The sequence below is a fragment of the Amblyomma maculatum genome, chromosome 1, assembly GCF_055883805.1.
Source record: "Amblyomma maculatum isolate TAMU_Amacu chromosome 1, ASM5588380v1, whole genome shotgun sequence".
Taxonomy (NCBI): domain Eukaryota; kingdom Metazoa; phylum Arthropoda; class Arachnida; order Ixodida; family Ixodidae; genus Amblyomma; species Amblyomma maculatum.
Genome location: NC_139344.1, coordinates 285586189 through 285599463, shown reverse-complemented (window position 1 = coordinate 285599463; position 13275 = coordinate 285586189).

The following is a 13275-nucleotide window of genomic DNA, read 5'->3' as shown; positions in this document are numbered from 1 at the left end:
ATGTCTTTTTGTGTTCAACAGAGGTACCGCAGACATACGTCGGACTATCGTGGCTCCGGATCACGTCCCACGGACACCCGGAGGCGGAAATTCGGACATTTTTCCGAACTTGCTCGCAGGGCTATATATATTGGTTTAAATATTTGCCAACAACATTCATGTAAAGCTCGGCAAGCATGTGTCACGGAAATTTCAGTCACATATACTAGTGTGCAATGTCTTTTTCATAAAAGAGTAAAGCAGACAATAGAATATTCAACAAGTGTTTCAAGTTTCTTGTCTGATTTATGTTCATTAACACAACAAAGCACTGTAAATAGCAGTGTGCAAATAAAATTTTCATTCAAGAGGCACATGTACATGCACTAGCTGAGCTTTACACAAACGCATTGTCTCTGAAAACATATATGCAAAGTGCATAAGCATATCAGCATGCATGGCTGTAAAAAGAGCATTTTCGATTGTTTTAGGCTTTATTGTAAAAACATTGCATAAACAGTGTACGCTAAAATAATATCCATGTTAAAACTTCATGCAACAATATACAGAATGGTATGGTAAAAAAACAGGCCAACTGGAGTACTAAGGATCAACTTTAATTTTTAAAAACATCATATATTGGCCTTGACGTACAGCTACCCCTGGAGAGGTGCAGGAGGAAAATGTATTTATGGAAACAGTTCACTATAATGGAAACCTAATATTTGGGAACTAGTGAGGAGATGGCTGCCCTCCTCAAGCCGGGATGCTGGGAGCCGCTACTATCCTGCGCACTTGCTTGTCCCTAGAAGTATTTGCTAGTCTGCCGTCCGAGCGGGGTTCCCTACGGAACCGGTTGGCCGCTTCCCTGATGAAAGCGCAGGGGGCGCTGCACGCATTCGGAGCGTAAAACCCCTCTATCTCTGGAAAGTAGCGAAATTGTAAGATCTTTGCCGCCGTTTCCCTCTCCCGGCGCTTTCCTCCTCGCTCCTCTACGCTCCCCTCTCCAAAGAGAGAGTGAGGGCGGGTTTTCTGGTTTGTCGTTGGCTGCCGGGCCCCCTGACGTGACAAACACGTCACCTTACGTCATCAGCGCACGCAAAATCTTGTTTTGCTTGTTTTTTATTTTCTCGCTGCCGCCATTAAACTGCCTCGTCGTACCGTTCCTGTGGCTTGCGCGCGTGCAGTTTCGTGCACGCGATGCCGTGCTGCTGCGCGTTTCAGTGTTCAAGTAGAACGGAAACAGAACATAGAATAGTAGAACAGAACGACTGCCGCGCTTTACTGATTACCAACACGGTACCGGCAAGGTTAATTGAGTTGAAGAACTTTTCACAGTCTCACGTGTCACTGACGAACCCATCGCCAGCCGTAATCGAAACTGTAAAAATTGCTGATAACTTTTTGCGCAGTAACAGAGAGCGTCTCCTCAAAAATTCAATCAGCACTGCGCAACTGCAGGCCCGGATAAAAGATAGCATTTCATTGGTATCTTGCTTCCCAGCCTGCCACGATGTTGTAAAAGAGAGAGAGAGAGAAAACATTGCTCTAAAAAGTTTCCGGTTTTAGCGGCGGACCGATGTCTTCATATCTTCGGCTTCTTCACAAGGTCGGCGCCCCTATTCCAGGGCACCGCTGAGTATTGCTGCTTCGCAGGCGTGCCGCACCAGTGCCCTTTGGGCCGTGAGCTCGCTGCTGGTCAGCATACCCTCCCATTGTTCCGCACTCGGGTTATTTAATTTGTGGAAGGCTCTGTTTCGTTCGCATTCCCATGTGATGTGGTATAGTGGGGGGGTTGCCCCGCACCACGGACATGTGTTCCTGTATTGTGTAGGGAACATCTTGTGTAGTATGTATAGATTGTGGAATGTCCCTGCTTGCAGTCTCCGCCAGCAGACCGCCTCGTGCTGTGTCAATGATGTGTGGGAAGATTGTGAGTGTTTGCGTGAAAGTACGGATCCAGATTTTTGTCCGAGATGAAGCCTCCAAAATATCTCCAGTGACTAGCAGTAAATGCTGTAGCGGTGACAGTATGCATTCGTAATTTCATGTTTTATTAATTTGAAACATTTGTGAAAGTTGTGGTTTGAAAATCTGCATACAATTAATATTTTGCCTGTCGCCTGAATGAATCTTTGAATGGTTCAAAATTTCTGGTAACTGCCAACATTTTTAAAGATATTCTCGTCCCCAGGTGGTCGAAATTTCCGGAGTTCTCCACTACGGCGTCTCTCATAGCCTGAGTTGCTTTGGGACGTTAAACCCCACAAACCAAACCAAAGATATTCTCGTGCATATCTGAAGCTTATAATCATCGAAATTAAAATTGGATTGCAGCGTGTGTGAAAAATGTTTGTACGAAAATTATTTGCTTGCGCTTCGTTTTCATATCTTTTCACTTCCAATTGTCTAACAGTGTTTTTCTGTGCATTTATTTTTATTTGAAAATGTGTGTTTTGAATTAATGTGCCTGCGCCAGTCTTAGGACCCTTTTCAAAGCGACCAGTGCTGTGTCAGTAAAATAAAAGATGCTACTTGGTTCCAATGTACAACAGTGTTTATCGCTACATTTCTTCTGTATTTGAAACTGCGTATTTTGTATGTGCCACATCTTACGACCTTTAAAGCAAACCAGTATTGTGCCAATAAAATAAGACCCTATTTTGCCTGAGTCACTTCGCTGATCAATTGATTTTGCGAAGAAATAAAAGCCACTTTTTTCACCTACACTGCCTCTGTTTAGCAGCTGTAGGAACACTGCTTCATTATTTTCTTACAGATGTGATTTGAAAATGAAAGCATACAACAATCGACGCTTTTGCTTATAGGTTAGCCAGAAGCGATCGATGTCAGAATTCGCCGGTTTGTCGCTCGCGCGCGAAGATGCAGAAGATTCTTGAAGGGGACATTGGCTCTCATTCAGGGTCATCTATCTGTCACCCAACACAGATGACACCATAATTGCCTGCTCAGTTTATTTCCCGTGCTTGATGCTTCAGAGTACCCGAGCGCGATGCTGAATGCAAACATTTCTTGCCGTTTTGAGCGTGTCTTCTCCTTCCTTCTTTGATATTGCGAACAATATGTGCCGCAAAAACCAAACATAACATTTTCAAATCGATTACTATTTACCTGTGCAAAGCAGATTTAAAAGAACGCTTTAAAATGCAGCACAAAAAGCCCCCGCCATTCACTATCATTGACCCTTCCGCGGCGCCCTCGAGCGCAGGCAGGTTCAGCGTGCCGTGCGAATACTAGGTATGTTCATACAAGACAACGGCCTTAACACGGATACACTCTCCAGACTGACTAACACAACACATCAGATCACATAGCCAACAAGCAATGTGGAATGCGCGAGCATGACCTCAGACGCTTAGTACAGGCATTTATTATAAGCCGCATTCTCTACTCGATTCCGTATTTATATCTAACAAAAACAGAGACAGACAAGGTGGATGCTCTCATCAGACACGCTTATAAGGCAGCTCTCGGCTTACCTAAGCGCACCCCAACCTATCGACTGTTAGGCATGGGAGTTCATAACACCCTCAGCGAACTAGTGGAAGCCCACCGCATCGCCCAACTAGGACGGCTCTCCACTACCCCAACTGGTCGCCACATTCTTTCCTTTCTCCAACTTAGACCGTTAGGTCCCCCTCCAGTAGAAACTTATGTAGTTCCAAAGACAGTCCGCGATCACCTCACTGTCCACCCACTTCCGAAAAACATGCATCCCCTTCATAACCAGGCCAGACGAAAAGCGAGAGCACGTGCCCTACACAGAGCACATGCGAACGAACCCGACACGGTCTACGTGGACGCCGCAGAATATCCACACCGCTCAGCTTATGCGATATGCGCGGTATCCAGCCGCTTCGAACACATCACATCAGCCTCTATCATTACCCGAACGTCCGTAGAAGCGGAAGAATCCGCTATAGCCATCGCGATAGTCTCTTCCCTTATCCTCAGCGATTCTAAAACTGCCATACAAAATTTTTCGCCCGAGGCCAGCTACATGCTGCCTCTCACAAAATCTTAACTACCAACGTTCAAACACCCCGACCCATAGACCTTGTCTGGGTACCAGCCCATTCGGGCAATCCCGGTAACGAAGCGGCCAATTCTGCTGCTCGAGCATACGTCGACCGAGCAACAGATACCGAGGACCTAGGCAGTGCCAGAGATCGGCTGATCACCTACAACGACATTACACTACACTACCGGTCTGAAAGACTTCACTACCCTCCCCCACACCCCTCCTTAACTAAACCACAACAAATAACATGGAGACACCTTCAAGCCCGCACCTTTCCCTCCCCAGCACTGCTGGCACTCTTCTCCCCCTCTACTCATCAGTCCGAATGTTCCCTCTGCGAGGCCCCGAGAGCTACATTCGAACATATTATGTTCAGATGCCCGGAGTTTCAACCACCGGCCGAATGGCGCCTTAAGGCCCCAATATAGTCCGACGTAACGCACGCGCGCGCGCACGTCGGCCTCCGCGACGTTACGTCGGCGAAAAACCGAGGTCTATAGTCCAACGTCACGGCGTGATGGACGTAGCGAGCGCGAGCCGACGCGGCCCAACGTCGCCGACGCGCAAATAGAATCTCGCCTATTTCTCGTCGACCGCGTCAGCCGCGTCGGCCACGCATCCCAGCATTCCTCACGCGCTGTGAAGATGGCGGCTTGCATGTAGACAACGACCGCGCGCGCATTTCAGACACTGTTGCGGAAAAGCTGCTAGAAGGCATTCGAGGGCAGCCCTGCGTCTATGATACCAAGCGGATTGACTACAGAGACGTTCAGAGGAAAGAAAAATGCCTGGGATGCAAACTGTCAGTAGAGCGGCCGGGCACAGCTGTGAGTTCTTCGCTGCGGTGCGTGTGCCATACAAGTTTTAATGCATTGCTCTAGGAGGTGTAACGATGGTGTTGTTTCACTTATCTGCAGTACATTCAGTGGAAGAATACTAAAATCTGCGGAAGCGGCTTCGCATAGAGTTGTGACCTGTACACGCCGGAATCGAAGGCCGTACTCGATTTGGCCACACGGAACGTCAGCGGCTCAACAACCAGGGAATTCGCGAAATTTATGGAATTCTACAGAAACTGCGGCCGGCCGAAAAAGTGATCCTCATTACTGTGTAATCTATAACTCTTCTGTATTCGTACAGATACTTGAATTATGATTAGTTTTCAGTAAAACACGCACGTACACAATCATCGTTCCGTCTGTAGCCGTCGTCGACGCGGGCTCAGACCGTTGCTGGGCTGGACGTCTCCACGGCTGGCTGTACATGCTTTGTGCCATTTGAACATTCGCAGTAAACACACCGCATCATTGCCTTGATCACAACAATAATTAGTGCCTCGATAGGCAGCCAGTTCGTCCCTGTAGGTGACCTGTCGTCTGCTCGAAAATGCACACCGAAAACGTACCAGCCCTCGAGAGCGTCTTGTGCGCATGCGCGACGCGGCACCGGGCACGCCAGCCGCGCCAGACTGTAGAAGCGGCAGTTTTTTGACGCGCCCGTCGTAGCCGACGCATAGAGAAACATATACGTAACATATACGTAAGTATGTTTCTCTATGGCCGACGTGCCGTGGCCGACGTTGCCGACTCAGCGATTCGCGAACGAGGCTTGGGAGATCGCGGTCTCCAGCTCAGAACCGGCTCCACAAAGGAGACTGGTCGACTGGGCTGAAGCGGTCGCCGTCGGGCACTGCCTGCTGGCCACCACCCGTGATCAGGAGCCGGCCCAGCCCTTGTAACGAGTATTTCGCGGCTCCACTAAATAAAGTTTTTCACCATCACCACCACCGCAGCGCTCCCACCGGTGGGAGAGTGAAATCAGAGGAGAATTGAGGAGGAAAGCAGCCGAAGGGAGGAGAGTTTCGCTACTTTGGTCGCGTTGTGTACGTGGGGCTTAGTGGGGCTGTGTCGGTTGTGCCGTACTGCGAGTCTGCGCCAAGGTCAATGTACCATGTCTGCGCCGCGCTGATCCATAGGGGAGAAAACCTGGGCCAGGGGGCGCTGCGCCACTCTGTGCGTCAGCGCCCTCCATGGAGACCCCGTCAAAATCTACGCGCAGCCCGGCCGCGTCGTCTGCTAGCCGCCGCATAGAAAAGCATGTTGTCGTCTGTTCCGCGCTGCTTTCTAGCACGTGTTCGCGCGCGCGCGCTCGGTTGTTTCTCTCCTCCTCCGACCGCATTGTGGCCACCGTCGCGCTCTAACAATGAGGGGGGAAGAAGAAAGAAAGAAAAGAACTAGAATGAAAAAAAAAAATGACGGCGCACTTTCTCGCGAAGCTTGTGTGGAAACGGTAACGGGATGGTTGCGGGCCTTTCTTTCTTTTTTCTTTTTTTTTTGGGGGGGGGGATATCTCGTACCGTTCGTGTGCCGTACTTCTCTAACTGGCGGTGCCGAAGCAGCCATCGTGGAACCGAGTCGGCCTCAAGAAACAGATATTCGTCATTAATGCGATCACTTTACGTCAATCATCCTATCCTCATACGCGATCCTGCTTCGGGAGCTCAAAACTGCGCGTTCGCTATAGGAGATAACTGAACTAGGAATTGCGCAGCGTAACAGTGGAATTAAGAAGACAAAGGTTTCCGTAGAGAGATGTCCCCGTCTGCATGGAAAGTCGTCAGACATTTCTTCGCTGTTCGTCTTGTGGAGAGGAAACTGCCGCAAAAATGGCATGCCTCGGCTTCTGGGGAATGACCCAAGTCGTTAGGAACCCCTCATCGTTAAAGGTAGATAGGTCATTGATTTCGAACGGAAGCGCCGCAGCAGCGAACTTCCCCTGGCCGGTGTCGGCAGGAACCAAAGGGTAAGGCGGCATGCTTTGTGCCTTTGTAGGGAACGCATCCTAAACGCGCCGAAAACAGGCCCCACGGCGCCGGCAGCACTGCCTAAAACGTTTGTCCCCAAAGAGCTGAATAGGCCCCTTTCAAGTGACCAGTCACAAAGGGAAAGGAAGGAGCACTCGTCGCTGTGTACAAGCCTATCGGTTATTCTTAACCAGAAGGCTGGACCCTTCATTCTGTGAACATGGATAGAGGCATCAAGAGGTGCCGCCTCAAGTCCTTCAAGATACCTGTCGTTTGCCTCCCGCCTTCAAGTAGCGAATTCGCGTTCATTTTTTTTTTTATGTCTGAGCCTGCCAACAAGCGCTCTTTGAAAACAATGTCCGGCGATCAATTAATCATAATTTCTTACTTTCGAAAGCACCGATAAAAAACATGCCTCCAGCCAGCCTCTATGTCAGGTGGGGCACTGAAAAAAGCAAAATTAAGAAATCCCACTGGCAAACAGCGCCGGCTTTGCGCGCGAAGACGCGCCACCAACCCCCCTCGTCCTCACTCTCCTTCTCCCGCTCCGCGTGCACGCGCGGCTGAACGTAGCACGCGCTCCCGAGCGAGCAGGCTGCACAGACTCCGCAGACAGCCGCGCGCAGCGCGGGCGCGAATGCGCGTAGGCACGGCGGGTCTCGAGGGAGAGCGCGTTTCTCGCGCTCTCTCCCTCGAGACTGGCCGTGGCGTAGGTTTTGTAGTTCCTCTCCGCTGGAAACCGAGCGCTGGCGTCGCGGAGCAAACTCCAGCTTTGGTGGTGCAGTGGTAAGACGCCCGACTACTGTGCCGGAGTTCCCGGGTTCGAACCCGACCGCGCCGGCTGCGTTTCGATGGAGGCGAAACGAAGTGGTGTCCGTGTGCTGTGCGATGTCAGCGCACGTTAAAGATCCCCAGGTGGTCGAAATTACTCCGTAGCCCTCCACTACGGCTCCTCTTTCTCTCTTTCCACTTTCACTCCCACCTTCCTCCCTTCCCTTACGGCGCGGTTCGGGTGTCCACAGAGCAAGTGTGACAGTTACTGCGCCTTTCCCTTCCTGTGAACCAATTTAACTTCACTTCCCTATTGGTGCCGTGGCAAGGCTCGTGCACCACGTGCACTTCTTTTCGCTCGCGAGCCGGAATGCGCGCAAATTAGCTAGCATGTGTGTAAGTGTGCCTTTTTTATAGATATGTGATCGCGTCATGTCCAGAAAACGGGGTAAGCGTGATAGCACGTGTTTCTTGCCCGGGTGCAAGAGCGGGTATAGCGCTCGTGCAATGTGAAATGCTCTCTCTAGGACACTGAAAGACGCAGGGAAGAGGCAAGAGTGGGAGCGCAATATCAAGCGCGGCGGCAAAGGCAATAACATTGTTTATTGCCTCAGCTAGGGCATAATATGTAAAACGAAAATTAAAAGGCGTAATAAATGAAAGAAAATAGGTTGGCTGTGTTCTAATAAAGTTCAAGAGAGAACGATGATAAGGCCCTGCCGATATTGCCGGCTTCAATGGTGGGCAAACCCACAAGAGGTGAATATCTTCCTCATTATTTTGTGAGTTGCAGACAGGAAATCCTGGACGTTGATATAAATATTGGTATATATAAATATCAGAGGATCCGGATCGGGGTTGCCCTTACATTACTGTAACACGAACAAGCTTGTGTCGACGTTTGTGAGCGACACTTCAAACCCTGCTTTATTGAGCGAAGTTTTAAGACAGGTAAAGGTAATTGAGATTCTCCGGGATGTTACGCAACTCACGAAGGATACCATCTCAACGCTGTTTCCTGACACTCCAAAATCCTTGTTGAAACCCGGCCCTGCCTCTCAAGAGAAAGGAGCGCAACTTGTACGAGCAAAAACAGTCAGCAGGGAGACCTGCAGAGAAAGAAAAAAAAAAAGCACACTGATCCTGAAGCATCAGTGGAGCCAGTTGAAGAATACAGCGGTGGTGAATCGCGTGACGCGAGCCTGCTCCAGGAATGAAGTTGCATGCCACCGCCACTGGGCACAAATGTCGATCTTTCTGATGTCGAGCAATTAACATTCGCATAGTGCCACTCAAGCGAGGACGAATCTCCGGAGGCAATCTACGCAAATCGGCGAGTTCTGTTACATCGCATGATACAGGTGAAGCTGCCATTAATGCTGCTGTGTGCATTCGAGGAAACAAAGTCAAAGAGATTGCTGTAAAGTCGACAGAAGAGGTAATTAATCTTCTTCAGGAGATTGCGAAACTCAGCTTGTGTCCTGGCAGCGGATTGAAGCCTATTACCAAGACCTTTCCCTCCTACAATGGGCGTTATTTAATTTGCGACGAACTGTACCATTATTTCTGATGCAGCATGCACATAGCCTGCAAATACTTGCGAAATGTAACTCAGAACACCCTGTTAAGAAGAAGAAAAAATTAAGAAACAGACTTCTAAGTCTCGAGCAGTTTGTCGTACGAAGGACAAGGTGGCAAAGCTGGTAAAAGCTCTAGGTGAAATGAAAAATGAAAATGAACACCTTTCAAGGACAGAGTATGAAAGTAGCGTTAGTGCCCTTCCTCTCAACTAACAGCTGGCTGTTAAAATATGTTTTAGAGGTTGCAAAACGCAAGTCAACAAAAGTGATGGCATACTCTGATGAGTGACTACTAGGCTTCCTAAGCACCAAAGAATGCCTATCAGCAGTTTGCCTGAAGCGTGGTGCGATTTGAAGGGCTCGGGTTCCTATCTTGCGTGCTTTAATTGTGCATGCATCCGAAAGTTTCTAGTTCTACATACGTGTTATAACTTAGCTAAACATCCGAAAAAGTTAAGATGAAACTATAGCGTGAATGGAAACGCCGGCGACAGCGCTCTGTTGCTCGCACACATGGTCCTTGGAGCCTAGAATGTGCGTCTAGTATAGTCCTCCATGCAAGCGCAATTGTTTGCACAAAATCCTCAGAAGCCTTCATTACAATACGGCACCGCGGTAGCTTCAGCAGGATAATAGGGTATAAAAAGTAGCTTCGTTTCTACATCGGCTCAGGGGCATGCGCGCGAAACTTCGCTCACGAAAAAAAAAAAAAAAAATCGTATCCTTGGTTATGCCAACAACTCGGCTGCGAATTCAATATTACGACTAAACTGAAATCAGACTTAAGAGCGGCATCGCATGTACAAGGCACCTGACAATGAGCATGCAGCGAATGCATTTCGAAGCGCGCGGGCGCGCGCGTCGTCTGCTCCGTCGGCAGTGGCACTCTGCTTCACCGCAGCGCCACCGCAGCGATCATTCAGCGGCCGCCTCCGTCGTGGCCGGCGGACGAGAGACTAGCAATATTTCTAGGGACCCTAATATTGTAATCTACCATATATACCTTGGTCTAAGTACAGTGTTCTAGAAGGCTTTGTAGTGGCAAGAGCGGGGCGCGTTTCGCTGGGAGGCGCTGAGGCAAAAAAAAGCGGTTGGCCGCGCGCGGCGCTGCTGTCGAATCAGTTCAGTTCAGTCGTGTCCGACTCTTCGTGACCCTATGGACCATGTCACGCCACGCTTTCCGGTCTTTCACCATCTTCCTAACATCATATAACTTCATCTGCAGTGCCTGGAGGATGCCATCTAACCATCGCGTTAGCTGCCTACCCCTTCTCCGGCGACCCTCAACCTTTCCCAACATCAAATCTTTCTCCAGCGACTCCTCTCTTCTCATCAGATGACCAAAGTAGCTGAGCTTTAACTTTAGAATTTGACCCTCCAATGAGCAGTCAGGGTTTATGGTCGACAATATCGACTGATTTGATCTTTTGGCAGTCCAAGGAACTCTCAAGAGTCTTCGCCAGCACCACAATTCAAACGCGTCAATTCTTCGGCGGTCAGCCTTTTTCACAGTCCAACTCTCGCATCCATACATCACAACTGGAAAGACCATAGCACGAGTTATACGGATCTTGGTTGGCAGACTAATGTCTCTGCTCTTTACTAGGCGGTCAAGGCTAACCATTGCTCTCTTTCCCAGAAGCAGGCATCTCCTAATTTCATGGCTGCAGTCTCCTTCCGAGGTAATCTTGGAGCCCAAGAAGAGAAAATCTGTCACAGCTTCCACTTCTTGTCCATTGATGCTCCAGGACTTGATAGGGCAAGACGCCATGATCTTTGTCTTTTTAATGTTCAATTTAAGCCCAAACTTCTCACTCTCTTCTTGTACGCGTATCAGAAGTCTCTTGAGTTCCACTTCACTTTCTGCCATTAAAGTGGTATCATCTGCATATCTAAGGTTGTTGATACGTTTTCCAGCAATCTTCACTCCAGCTGAAGACTCGTCCAGACCGGCCTTCCTCATGATGCACTCTGCATATAGGTTAAATAGGCAGGGCGACAGTATGCAGCCTTGCCTCACTCCTTTCTCGATCGGAAACCAATCAGTAAGACCATGCCCAGTTCTGACTGTGGCCTCTTGCCCTTCATACAGGTTCCTGAGGAGACAGATGAGGTGAATTGGAACTCCCATCTCTAGGAGAGCTTGCCACAATCTGCTGTGATCTACGCAGTCAAACGCTTTTGCATAATCAATAAAGCAGAAGTAGATGGGTTTCTGGAACTCTCTTGCTTTTTCCATGATCCAGCGAAGGTTGGCAATTTGGTCTCTAGTTCCTCTGCCCTTGCGAAACCCAGCTTGCACGTCTGGAAGCTCCCGATCCACATACTGCTGCAGCCTACCTTGGAGGATTTTCAACATCACCTTGCTAGCATGCGAAATAAGCGCGATCGTGCGGTAATTGGAACAATCTTTGGCACTGCCTTTCTTTGGGATGGGGGTGTAAACTGACCTCCTCCAATCCTGTGGCCACTGCAGGGTTGTCCAAATCTTCTGACATAATGTATGCAGAATGTTAACAGCGTCATGGTTGAGGTTTTGAAGCAACTCAGCTGGAATGCCATCAATTCCGCTAGCTTTATTCTTAGCAAGGCTGGCTAAGGCCCATTCAACTTCACTCTTCAGGATGCCCGGCTCGAGATCAGTAATCACAACTGTCTTATGTTGGGTTTGCACTTTCGGGTCCTTCTTGTACAGTTCTTCTGTGTATTCCTGCCACCTCTTCTTTATCTCTGAGACTTCAGTGAGGTCCTTGCCTCGTTCGTCCTTTATCACGCCCAGCTTATCACAGAAGCTTCCTTTGATATCTTTGATTGTCTTATACAGAGCTCTTGTGTTCCTTAATTGGCTGTTGTCCTCAACTGCTTGGCACTGTATGTTCAGGAAGGCATTCTTATCTCTCCTTGCTATTTTCTGAAAATCCGCATTGAGAACCTTGTATCTTTCTCTTTCCCCCATAACTTTTGCCATCCTCCTTTCCTCAGCTATTTGCAAAGCCTCTTCAGATAACCAGTTTGCTTTCTTGCATTTCTTTTGCTTTGGAACTACCTTAGTAGCAACTTCTTGCATTATATCACGAACATCGGTCCACATCTCTTCGGGCTCTCTGTCTTCTAGATCTAATTCTTGAAATCGATTCCTCACTTCCACAGCATAATCTAATGGAATTTGATCCAGATCATACCTGAAAGGCCTTCTAGTTTTCTGCATTTTCCTCAATCGAAGCTTAATTTTGGCAACAAGAAGCTGATAATCGGTGCCACAATCGGCCCCAGGCCTTGTATTTACTGCTTGTATAGCGCTTCTCCATCTCTGCCGGCAAAGAATATAATCGATCTGATTCCTGTACAGACCGTCCGGTGAAGTCCATGTGTACAGGCGCCTCTTGTGTTGTTGAAAATGAGTATTCGCTATGGTCAGGTTGTTTTCTTGACAAAACTCTACTAGCCTCTGCCCAGCTTCATTTGGCTCGCCAAGACCGAACTTGCCTATAATTCCAGACATTTCTTCACTCCCGACCTTAGCATTCCTGTCTCCTATGAGAAAAACGACGTCTGATGATGGGGTGCGGTCTAAAAGGCATTGTAGGTCCGCATAAAATCTCTCAACGTCAGCTTCTTCAGCAGTAGTGGTCGGTGCATAGACTTGGATAACTGTTATGTTGAAAGGGTGACCTTGGATCCGAAGTGAAATCATTCGGTCGTTTTTGGGGTTGTACCCTAGCACTGCTTTTCCCATTCTTCTGTTTACTATGAGAGCGACCCCATTCCTTCTCTTGGATTCGTGCCCACAATAAAAGACATAATGGTCGCCGGAGTTAAATTCTCCCATTCCGGTCCACTTGAGCTCGCTGATAACCAAGATATCAATGTTCAATCTGTTCATTTCTCGCTTGACGACATCCAGTTTACCTTGCGTCATAGATCTTACATTCCATGTTGCTATTTGATATATCTCCTTGCAACATCGGACTTTCCGGTCGCTTCCCGACACATCAACAACTGAGCGTCCTTTTGGCTTTAGCCCAGCCGCTTCATTCGTCCTGGAGCTACTAGGAATCGCCCTTTGTTCACCCCCAGTAACATGTTGGACGCCTTCCAAC